The sequence below is a fragment of the Dasypus novemcinctus genome, chromosome 6, assembly GCF_030445035.2.
Source record: "Dasypus novemcinctus isolate mDasNov1 chromosome 6, mDasNov1.1.hap2, whole genome shotgun sequence".
Taxonomy (NCBI): domain Eukaryota; kingdom Metazoa; phylum Chordata; class Mammalia; order Cingulata; family Dasypodidae; genus Dasypus; species Dasypus novemcinctus.
This window is the reverse complement of record NC_080678.1, coordinates 17,482,097-17,494,861: the sequence shown is the minus strand read 5'-3', so window position 1 is coordinate 17,494,861 and position 12,765 is coordinate 17,482,097.

Sequence of the window (12,765 nt, the reverse complement as noted above, 5' to 3'; positions counted from 1 at the left end):
GTAGCACTGATGCGAAAAAAGCGGCCACAGTAGCTGCTGAGGGTGGGGAGAGGGAAGAAGAGATATGATGTGGGGGCATTTTCAGGACTTGGAGTTGTCCTGGGTGGTACTGCAGGGACAGATGCTGGACACTGTATATTCTGCCATGGCCCACTGGGTGGACTGAGGGAGAGTGTAAACTACAGTGTAAAGCATTATCCATGTCGTGCAGCAGAGCTCCAAAATGTATTCACCAAATGCAGTGAATGTCCATGATGATGAAAGAGGTTGTTGAAATGGAGGAGTGGGGTAAGGGGGGTGGGGGTATATGGGGACCTCTTATATTTTTTAAATGTAACATTTAAAAAAAAAATAGAGAGGAAAAAAGAATTATCACCTCAGTAGGGTGAGCCTGAGGGTAGGACTTTTAATAAAAGTGCAAAGGAAGAACAGAGCACAATCGTCAGACACCATCCCGCCTCAACCCTCCCCAGGGAATTTCTCCCTACTCCTTCCCCCTCCCTCTTAAGGAACTGAAAAACAGGAAGGGAAAAAAAGAAAACTACCCTGTTCTCAAACTGAAGATCTAAGGGGAAAATAAATAGGTTTCAAAAAGATGGGGAAAAGTCAAGGATGGTACATTTGCACTATGTTGAAATATAAGATTTTAATGATAATGAGTAATATGAAACAATATGGGAACTGTGAAAAACGCTAGAGAAGAGGGAAGGATATAACATGAAAAGGAGGGAGAGAAAGAAGTAAGCAGTAATCCCATCAAGTGCTTTGCTGTATAGAAAGAACTAATTAAATTCAATAAAATAAGAGCCTAACGAAGACACAAAAACCTTAACAGATGAAAAGGGAGATCCAGAATGTAAAAATAATTAATGAAACTCTAGCAAAGAGAATAGACATAGTTGAAAACAAAATGAGGGAGTTAGAATAAAAGGCTTAAAGTAATGATAGTGCATGCAAAGGACAAAACAAAGACATTTAAAGAGAACAGTCCAACTCAAGGATATTTGGTGTCCTTGACAGAGAATCTTATAAATGGAACAAAAAGAATATTCATAGATATATTGAAGGGGAAACCTTATTTCCCTAAATGAAGAAGCTACTGATCAAAAGGCAGTATTGAACATTCGGTACCTTTTTTATTGTTGGGGGAGTAAGATACAGTATGATCAATACTAAGACATATCCTGATAAACGTAATGAACTATAAATAATTATTTAGGTATCTAAGGGGGAAAGCAAGACATATTTGGGGGCAGAGAAGGGTCAGGAAGAGGTAAATGGGAACATTGTGGCAAAAGAGTTAGCAGTTTTATTTGGAACTCATATGGTTACATATGGAAAGAACAAAGCTGTATATCAGAATTGCAGAATGTAATCAATATCATAACAACCAAAAAAACCACAATAATAACAATATTACAAATGAAAATCAGGTATATATTTGTCTGGAGAGATGGAAGGAAGGAAAGATAAAAATTCTTACTCATGGAAAGGATTCAGTATATTTATCATATATTGGTAAGTCAACTAATAGAAAGATTGAGTATATTTATAAATGTATAAACATAACCTTTTAATGAACTAAAAGTAGATTTTAAAAACCTTGAAAAGGCCAAAGGGAAAAGCAATACATTCTAAATAAGACAGGAAAAGACAATCCGTGCAACAAAGGAACCATTGAAAACTTACAGCACACTCACACAAAATCAGATAATAGAATGAGGCAAAACTTATTACCAATAACTATGAATGGGTCAGACTCATTCACTAAAATAAGAAAGCCTCTGACTCAGATTTTAAAGACTTCAAATTTGGAATGAAATGTCAAAATAAGTGAGTCACAAGGATAAAAGCAAAGGGCTAGATGAGGACAGGCCAAGTGACTTTTAACAAATCATACCAATGTCACATGAGGTTGAATTCAAGGCCAAGGATTAAAATTTTAAAATGGCACTTCACAACGATAAAGGATTTTATCCACTATCCATAATGATCACCTCTCCAGATCTTTAGGGACTGTGGTTGGCAGAACAATAGCCCCACAAAGATGTCCATGCCCCAATCCCTGCAACTCGCGAATGTGCTGCCTAACAGGGCAGAAGGGCTTTTGCAGATAGAATAAACTCAAGGATCTTGAGATAGGGGATCCTCCTGGGTTACCTGAGTGGGCCCAATGTAATCACGAGGATCCTGATGAGTGGAGAAGGAAGGCAGGAGGGTCAGAGACCTGGCCATGGAAGCAGAGGTTGCTGTGATGTGAATGCTGGTTGTGAAGATGCAATGGGGCCACTGGCCAAGGAATGCAGGTGCCTCTAGAAGCTGGAAAAGGCAAGGAAACAGATTCGCCCCTAGAGTGTCCAGAAGGATTACAGCCCTTTCAACTTAGGACTCCAGAACTGTAAGATAATAAGTTGACATTATTTAAAGCTACTAAGTTTTTGGTATAATTCGTTACAGCAGCAATAGGAAATGAATACATGTACTAAATCATAAAGCCTCAAATTATGTAAATAATGAAGGGCCTAGAATATATTAAGAAATAGAAACATTACAAAAAGGCTTTAAGTACACTCATCAATATCAAGGGCCTGGTGTAATGGTCTGTCCTCCTTCACTAGGCCCTGCCCACGTACTTGGGGGATTCTTGCCTTTCTAGTAGAGAATGTAGCAGGACTCCCCAGCATGGGATTCAATATCCTTTCTGTTATTGTGTGGATCTCCACCCACTAAGATAATGCCCATGACCACTTGAAAATATTCATATGCCATAGAGGCATGCCCCAGGTGCACACCTCCCCATACATCCCCCCAGCACTGACCCCCCACACCAGTGATCCTCCCCTGCCACAGTTGTGACCCTTCCTGATCCATCCCCTGGGATCTAAGGCCCCTCTCAATTAGGAACAGAGCATCACCATCCCCAAATCCTCAAGATTGGGGAATGAACAATGAACTGAAATAGACTTATTATTATTTTGTTATAGACAATATTATTCTAGCAATGGAAGAACTTGTATCATTGATATAAAGGCAGTGACCATGAGAGGTTCTGAGGGGAGGGAGAGGGAAGAATAGGTGTAACATGGGGGCATTTGGGGGACATTGGAATTGTCCTGCACGACATTGCAATGACAGATATAGGCCATTATACGAGTTGTGAAAACCTATAAAATTGTGCTGTGCAGAGTGTAAACTCTAATATAAACTATATTCCATGGTTAGTAGCAATGCTTTAATATGTGTTCATCAATTGTAACAAATTTACCACATTAATGAAGGACGTCGTTAATGAGGGAAAGTGTGTGGGGCGTGGGGCATATGGGAATCCCCTATATTTTTAATGTAACACTTATGTAAAAACAAAAGAAAACAAACTTTAATGCAGTCCTGGCAGCACACAGAAGTGGGTCAGCGGACGCCAGCTTTTCAGAATCTGTGCCCTCCTCATCTTCCTGAGCACTCGACAAGATCACGTTCCTTGTCATCTTTTGCAGTCAGACGTGGCCAGTGACTGAGTTGTAACCAGTGAAATGTAAGACATTTCTGGGCCAAGGCTTTTAAGAAGCTCTCTCTACCTCCACTTCCTCTGAGTTAAAGATGAGGCCTTGGGAGATGGTGGAGCCTCCAAGCAGAAAGAGCTGTCTCCGTCAGTCACTTCCCTGGAGGAGAACCACCTACTCATCAGAGCATTTTATGAGAGTGAGAAATACACTTCTATTGTATTTGAGACATTGCGTGTTTTTTGGTCTTTAAGATACAGTAGTCTAGTTTGCCTTAACTAGTAATTAGGTAAAAGATCTTTTAGAATTTAAAAGATCTGAAAAACACAATTCATAAAGTCAATCTAAGAGACATACATTGGCATATAGGCTGAAAAAGACAATGCCTTATCCTCAAGCAGCATTTTAACCTTTACAAAAATGAATATAAATAGATCACAGAGAAAATCTCAATACATCCCATGAAATCACAAGTGTAAGACTACAGCTTCTAAGCACTATGCAGTAAAACAAAAAAAATAAGTGGTGAAAAATGGGACCTTCACCTGCCCTCTCAACCTGAGCAACTTTTTTTTTCTTAAATTACCCTATCTCTTTTTATGCCTTTCTGTAGTATTTGAAACTTCTTACTTGATTCTTGCATTATTTTTTAAGAAGTAAATTGGGGCAAATTCTAGGAATAGAAATCAAATCAACAATTGACAGAGACCAGAAGAGTAAGGAGGATACAAACTACAAAAGGGCATGCGGAAACATTTTGGGGTGATATATTCTCTATCTCACCTGTGGTGATGGCTACCTGACTGCAAACTTTTATCAAAACCCACTGAACTGCACACATACAAAGAAAGTAATTTATTGTATGTAAATGAGACCTCAATGAACCGATGAATAAAATTAAGTAAAAGTAAATTGGGGGAAGCAGACTTGGCTCAACTGATAGAGCATCTGTCTACCATATGGATGGTCCAAGGTTTGATCCCCAGGGCCTCCTGACCTGTGTGGTGAGCTGACCCACATGCAGTGCTGCTGCATGCAAGGAGTGCTGTGCCATGTAGGGGCGTCCCGATGTAGGGGTGCCCCACGTGCAAGGAATGTGCCCTGCAAGGAGAGCCGCCCTGCGTGAAAAAAGCACAACCTGCCCAGGAGTGGTGCCCCACACACAGAGAGCTGACACAGCAAGATGATGCAACAAAAGAGATGCAATTTCCCAGTGCCACAGGATAATGCAAGGGGATGCAGAAGAACACACAGTAAATGGACACAGAGAGCAGACAATGTGGGGAAGCGGAGAGAAATTTTTTTTTAAAAATCTTGTTTAAAAAAAAGTTAATTGGGGTTTTATGGGCAATGGAATTTGGGTCATGTTTGTTCTTATTCTGTATTAAAAATGCACTAATGTTATTTAAAATGCTTTTTTAAAAAATGAGTGGTGCACTGAATCATCCTTTGCAAATATAGGCTGTGCAGTATTTGGAGGTACTAAGGCAAGCTGCCAGGTCATCTGTTATATCTAGATGCATTAGGATGTTGTGGTCCTAACATCCAGGCTCTACTGCAGAATTCCAGTACCAAGGAACAGCTGGCTGTTCTCTAATTCCTAGAGAGACAAGTCATTGCAGAAGCACATCCCAAACACGAATATCAGCAGAATGGAGAGAAACCCTTTGCAGTGCATCCCAGGACTTGCACCATTACCATTAGCCAATCTCTGTGTCCACATCTGCAGGACAGCAAGCTGGGATCAATATGCAGTGGCTGCCTCTGCAAAGCAATCGTCCTGGTGCCCGTTAAACTAGGACTTTCTAAAAGTGGACTGTATTATTTGAGAAAAGAATTTCAGTAAGTTTTAACCAATATTTACAAAATATAACTTATTTCACTCCCCCAACCCATTTCAGTAGACTATTAATCTGATATGTGAATGTTAAAGTTTCTGTAGGGTAAAGGTCAGTCCTCTGGAGGGCCAATACTGAAGTGCCCCTTGGCGTGCTCTGATTCAGTGGAAAAGGTATGAGGCAGCCCTGCCTGCTGGTCAACTCATCCCTTTGCATCATGCTTGAACAATGTCAATCAGCTTGTTTGACATCTCTGTGCAGTCACTCATGCTTTGCCCCTTGCTTGGAATGCCTTCCTTATCTTTCTTTGTCTAGGTCCTCTGACTCATCCCCCTGTCTCCTCCAGGAAGCATTCCCAGAATCCCCTGGATGAACCAAGGACCTCTAACTTTTGCACTCATAACCTCCTTGTCCATATTGCTGTTTTTCTCCTTCTCTGGACAATTCTTGGTCAATCTCCTAAGCTAGACTGGAAGCTCCAAGAAGGTCAAATGTGTGTCCTACTGCCCTTCATTTTCCAGGCCTTAACATAGGCTTACCTCTCACTAGGGGGTCAAAGTGCTGGTTGAACTGAAACGGAAAAGGCTTCCATTCTCACTCCCACATTCTGTGCTCTTTGCCTCCTTCCTTGCTGTGTGGGCTGGTCTCTGAGTGCTAGGAGACTGATGGGGTCTCTTGCAAATGGTGCAAGGTACTTCGGGATATGTGTGTGTGTGTGTGTGGGGTGCTTCTATAAGTAGTGATGGCAGAGTGCTCTTTCACCTTTTCCTTTCAAAATAATATATTTTATTTTTAAAAATCACAGAGGTATATATTACATTTTCTCATTGTAAAAATTCAACCATTTCTCTCCTCTTCCTTCCAGGAAAGGACAGATAGAATTTGCTAATTTTTTTTCCAAAACATCACAAACATTTCAAAATATACATTTACATCTGTGTGTGTGTGCAAGCACAGCTTTAGTTTCTTGTCTTTTCTTTTTAAAATATGCAAATGTGATCATTCTGTACATATTGAAATGCAACTTGCCTTCTTTTTCTCACTTAGTACTACCTTGGAAATCCTTCCATGCCATTGTACCTTGATCTAAATAATTTTAAAAAATGGTTTCAGGAATATTCCACACAATATGATGATACCAAAATGTATTTAATCAATTTCCCAATGAATTGATTTTATATTCAATTTCTGGCACTCTAATAGCCACCTGCTTTTACATATACCTTGCGACAGAAGTGCACATATATCAGTGGAATAGATAGTTGAAAATGGAATTGCTGGGTTGAAATTCTGCAAGTTGTTTACAGATAACTTGGATTCTGCAACTTCCCTTCCAAAAAAACTCTCCAGTTTTTACTTACCTTGGTGTATACCTCTGCCTGTTTCTTCACCTGATCACCAGGAGGTAGCTGCTACTCGCATATAAGGTCTGAAGCTTGCTCTGCCTGTCTTCTGTGTTTCCAGAGCCACCTATTAAAGAATGACCTCTTCTCCCAGGTAACTCCCATCTTCACCCAAAGATCGATGCCTCTTCCTCAGCCATGTCTTCCCTGACGTGCGAAACTAGATTAGATCTTGGCATTCGAAGCTTGCGTCACAGGACACGTAGTTACGTAGGTGTTAAAAATAAGTATTTGTTTCATGTTTGCCTTTCACCTGAGACTCTAAGCTTCACTTAGTCATCCCTTCTTTCATTCACTCACTTGACAAATTGACTGCCAAATTGGGGGGTGGTATAGTGTAGAGATTAGGCGCCAGACTTAAATAAACTTCTCAAGTTCTAGTACTCACCGTGTGACCCCATTAACCCTGTCTCTCTGCCCCGATCAGCACCTACCTTGTAGGCTGCTGGGGATGAGTGAATGGAGCGTGCACGGAGAACACTCTGAATGGCAACGGGTATGCAGAAGTGCTAAAAAAAATTCTTCCTATGCTGTCTGAGGCAGGCAGTGTGCCTGGCAGTGTTATAGGTGTTGGGAGATCCAGTAGAAAGAAGACAAAGAACTGCTGAAGAGAATAAAGAAAAAATCAACAGGGTAGTTTTGCAGCAGCTCTACAGGGAACACATGCAGGGTGGGGAGATGCCCCTTTAGGCGGGTTGGTCAGGGAAGGCCTCTCTGTAAAGGTGACTTGTGAGCTGAGCCTGGAGGATAGTGAGGGCTGAGACCTATGAAGAATTGGGAGTGGGACATTTTAGGTAGAGGAAAGAGTAGGTGCAAGTGTCCTGGGGCGCATGGTACGTAAGAACAGAGCCTGTGCAATGGGAAAACAGAACAGAGGTGAGAGGTCACCTCTGGGAACTGTCCATGATATCCCAGTACAGGGCATATCTTGGTAGGTACTCAGCAAATTCATTCAATGAATGATTGAGCGATGAATGAATCAACGAATGAGTGAAGAAAGGAAAGGATGATACCGGCAGATTAGAGACTTCCTTCTGCTCTCAGTTAGCATCTGTCCATTTTCATTCAGCCCAGTTCTCCAGAGCAGAAGCAGTGGGCCGGCCTTTGCACCCTACGAGCTGGAGTGTGGAGAAGCAAGCAGACATTGTAGTCGGGATGGGATGTGAAGGCCCCTCGGGTCACACACGGCACCTTTGCATGGCCATTCCAGCCCAGAATCAAGACTCACCTGGTTCCAAGGTTACTGGAGTGTCACCAGACAAAATGCCAGAGCCCCGCAGGATCGTCACTCACTCACAGTAACAGCTCCCGGCTGTGGCGCATGCGTCCTGGGCCTTCCTCCCACCTGGAAAGCCCCGCTTCCTGAGCAGCCACAGGCGTTGCCGAGCAGTAACGCCCTGAATTTCCTGTTAAGGTCAGTGGCTGCTGCCTCTCCAATTGTGTAGGGCGTTGGTGAAGGTAATTTCCATGAAAGCAAAATGGATGTAGCCAGCTACGGAAGCCTAAAACACAACACTTGAGGCAACGTAATCATCGTTAGGCAATGGGGGTATAACGGGGACTGGGATGAGAGGTTTTCAAAAAACCTCTCCTTTTCTGTAGCTCTTGAGGCTTGGAGCTCAGTCACCAGGCTTTGGCCAAGACGGCCTGCGGTTTCCCCTCAGTGACCCCGTCCCGAGGCCGAGCGTCCCCCAGCGCACAGAAATGTTTAGCAAAAGAAAAAAAAAAGTCTAGCAAATTGCCCACAGACGTGCCCACTCCATACGAACTTCTCACTGCTCTAACCCTCTAGACTGAGGTGCCGGAGGGAAAGAAATAAGGTTCCAACTAGCAACAATGAAAGAACCTGAATCTGGTGAGATGGGAGCCAACCAAGCTGGTAGATCAGTATAGCATTTTAGTTTTTCTACAGAGTTTGCAAACATATACTATCTTATGGATTGTCATAACCATACTGTGAAGCAGGTTATTGGCCTGTTCAACAAATGAAATAAGAGGGCTTACTAGTGGTATATGATCCTAGGTCAAAATCCCAAGCTTTCCCACTAGTCAGTGTTGATGTTCTACTAATAAATTATACTGTGTTGGAAAACCCAACCTTCAGAGCCACTTTAGTTTTCAGGCAGATTTATGAGACAACTAAATTTATTTATATCTATGTATTTATACAAGAAGTCAGTTTTATAAAAATATGTTCCTTCATTCATCCTTGCAAAAAAAAATTTTTTGAGCCAACTTCATGCCAACGCAGAGGTTAAAAAACAAACCATCTTCAACTTCTACAAATCTGGACCTAGTGCCTCCAGAGTCATTTATCCTGTGGTTGCTTTTATGGGGAAAGTCCTCCAAATGAAAGTACACCCCCTGGGCTCATCCCTCCACATTGGCTTGGTGGGGCTGTCCAAGAGCTCAACTTTGTATTACCACCCTAATATGGTCCCATCTGAAGCCCACGTTGTGTTGCAACGTTGGGGCAAAGTCAAACATGTTGACCATCACTTTTATTAGCATCATCATAGAACTTGCCTGTGGGGCAAGAGACTCTGCCTGATGGTCAGTTAGTTTTCTCTCTCTCTGGAGCGATGAATCTAATCTTTTCCAGTTGCATAGGAGAAGAATACGAGTAGAGCTCGTATTTTCTTACCCTTTGCCTGTTGCAAGATGGACTGCTCAGGTGGCGTGGAATAGGAAAGAGGGCATGGGCAATTGTTCATTCAGCAAACATTCATTGAGCACCTACCATGTGCCAGACGCTGTTCTAGATGCTGGGGATTAAAGGTGCTGGGGTCAGGTGTTCTCCAACTACTGTTTGTGGGTGTGGCCAAGGACGTTTTATACCTGCTTAGTAGCATTTCCTAGGGAGCAAGAGAGAAAGCACTGGACTCTTATCTGGCATGGTGCACTGCACACAATAGGCACTTAATAAACATTGTCAGTGACAATAATGAAGGTGGGGAACAGCAAGCTAAGGTAGAAGCAGTAATGGATTTCAAATCAGAAGGCCTCGTGACCTCAGGCAAGTCACTTTCACCTCTTGGAGCCTGTTTCTTCATTAAAAAAAAAAAAAGGAAATACTACTATCTACCTTGGAGAGCTGTTGTGAGAAGGTTTTTTTTCCTTCCCTCTCACGGTCCTGCTGTTTTTGTTGTCTGTGTCCATTCATTATGTGATCTTCTGTATCTATTTCTTTCTCTTTTTTTTGTCTTCTTTTCTCATTTTCCCTCCTCTAGGATTCACTGGGATTCGATCCTGGGGACCTCTGATGTGGAGAGAAATTCCCTATCACCAGTGTCACCGCAGTTCCTGGTTTCTGTTGCACCTTGCTTTGACTCTCCCCTTCATCTCTCTTTTGTTGAGTCATCATCTTGCTGCATGACTCACTTGCACGGGCACTGGCCCACCACGCTTTTTACCAGGAGGCCCCAGGGATGGAACCTGGGTCCTCCCATACGGTAGGTGGAGGCCCAATCACTTGAGCCACATCTGCTTCCCTGTTGTGAGAAGTTAACAAGGCAGTTTCCCTGAAATCTAGTATAGTGCCTGGCACAGAGGGACTCTCTAGAAGGTTCTCTAGACCGCGATTTGGGGTGCGGGAGAGGAGGCTGGAGAGGCTGGCAGGCTTCTGTGTGGGTCACATTGGCCATGTTGGCCTCTCTCCTGAAAGCAGTCGGGAGCCCCTGCAGGGCTCTGCCAGCCACGGGCTGGGCTCTGCTTATTTTGAGGCTCCCTCTGGGTGCAGCCGGGAGCTGGGGAGGAGAGCTGCAGGCTTTTGCCATAACCCAGGTGAATCACCCAAGAGAATTGAGAAAGGAGGGGCCGGGAGTGGAGAGAAAGGAGCAGATTCCAGAGCGCCCTGGGAGGTGGGATGAGCAGGACTTGGTATTTGTGAAATGTGGGAGGGAGATGAAGGGGCCGTCTGGAAGCAGAGAAGTCAGGATGACCCTCAGATTTCTTGCTTGTGCAGTGGGGTAAGAACGGCGGCTCAATCACGATGTTGAACACGGAGGGAGGAGCTCATTCGTGGAACAAGACACCGAGTTGAGTTTAGCTTTGGAAAGTCAGAGCGTGAGCGGGCGAGGGGGCCGTGGGCTGACTCTGGAGAGATGCCCAGGGACTTACCCCGAGCCGCCAAACCCCAAGGGAGAATTTGCCTCTGCAAACAAGTCTTGGAAGCCAGTTGAATGTCGGCCATCGGCCTTACTAACCACCTCAACCACTGATTGCCCAAATATAATCGAGCCACTACTCTGGGTCCCTGACCCAGACGTGGGTGAATGAGCTAGTGTTTCCATTCTCGTTTGGGAGACCTAAGAGAGATGTGACCAGTATGTAAAGGAGGCCATTTCTGATTTTGAGAAATGGAGGCAGAGGGGTTGGAGTATTCAGCAGCACCCGTGTGGGTGAATGCCAAAGTGATATTAGACAGCACAACATGGAGGGCCTCCCTGAGGAGGCGGCATCGAACTGAGATCTGAAGGACGAAAGATCTCGGACCAGTCCCAGAGTGTGCTCGGTTTCAGCATCCACTGGCACGGATAGTACTGTTTTCCTTACAGATCAAATGATACTGCATAAAGGAGAGGCATTATTATCAAATAACACCTCCCTGGAGGCAGAGGAAGGTTCTAGGCTGTCCTGTGTCTCTGATGGTACCCAGAAAAAGAGAGGTGTTAGCTCTGCCCAGTGTTTTTGTTTGTTTCTCTTTTTTTTGAATCAAGGTCAGGCCATACACTGAGATTCTTGCCCTCCCTAACTCAAGTCTCTAGCACGGAGGGCTGGAGGTGGAGGTCCCGGCTGCACTGTGTGCGGTGGCCACAAGAGGGCTCACAGCTCACAGACTTCGTGTCCAATAAACCCAAGGTTCGCTTTTGACACAGTTTCATTGAGAGGGGCCGATCCTGCAATGTTTGAAATTGCTATTTAATTATGCACGATCGTTGGACAATTATAAGCACTGCTGTAATAGCTAAACATTAATTTTAGCATCTTAATTTTAAAATGTTTAAATGTGTTGCTCATGCAGAACGATTCAAATGCAGATGATTAAATCAAATTATTGAGTTCATAATTTTCCGGAGGTTTTGCCTTTGAAATTAAATTTCACCATTAAAAGTTTCCCTTTGTTGTCACCCTCAATCAGCTTTTTGGTTCCTCTTCACGATGGTAATTATCCTCTCCCCATAATGTGCACATTTCTGCCTTGGTTTCATCTGCCAGATTCATTTAGCACCCAGTGTGTGCACAGGGTCCTGCTTGATGTTTCCCTGTCTGACCCTCCAGTGTCAAGCTGGAAATAAGAAGAAAAAAAAAAAAGAATCGGCAACAACGGGGAGCTCTGGGGGTCTGGCAAAGCGCATCGTTGCGCAATAGAGTTCACGCTGTAATCTTCAGTTTGTACAAGCATAGGCAGAGAAATGTGGATGCAGGTCCAGACCTTGCTCAGATGGAAAAGATCCCTTGGTCATGGTGTCTCCCTGGGCTGATGGGAGGTCAGCAGAGGGGCGCAAAGCGCCCCCTCCTCTCAGCACTTTTTCCTGCGGTGTTCTTCTGAGTCACACAGAGGACATTGTGCCCAAGGTGGTCACCAGGCAGAGACCGTTCCAACCCACGGGCTCCGGGGGCATTTGGTCATCATCCTTGGCCACTGAGCATCCATCACTTGTAATAAGGACCTTGTCATCTGGATGGTAATGGGACCTCAAAGTCTCAGCGGAGTGGAAGAGACCTTTTCTCAAGGTGATGTCACTGACTCCCATGGGCCGGGGAAGACTGCGGGAGCAGGTGTCTTTAAAGTTGACAGTATCTAATGAAACAGAAGGCTGCCGGCTCCCCTCTATGCTGAGTAACTGCTTTTATTCTTCAGCATGCACCTGGCACAGAGGTCTATGTGTCCAAACTGCCAAGGCAGCTGTAGTGGACATGTGTGTTATTATTTGGCAAGGAGGAAGGGGACACCCTGCATCGTGTGAATCTTGAGGACACAGAGAGTCCTGCCAGCGATTCCGGGAGCTGGCCCCAGACTCA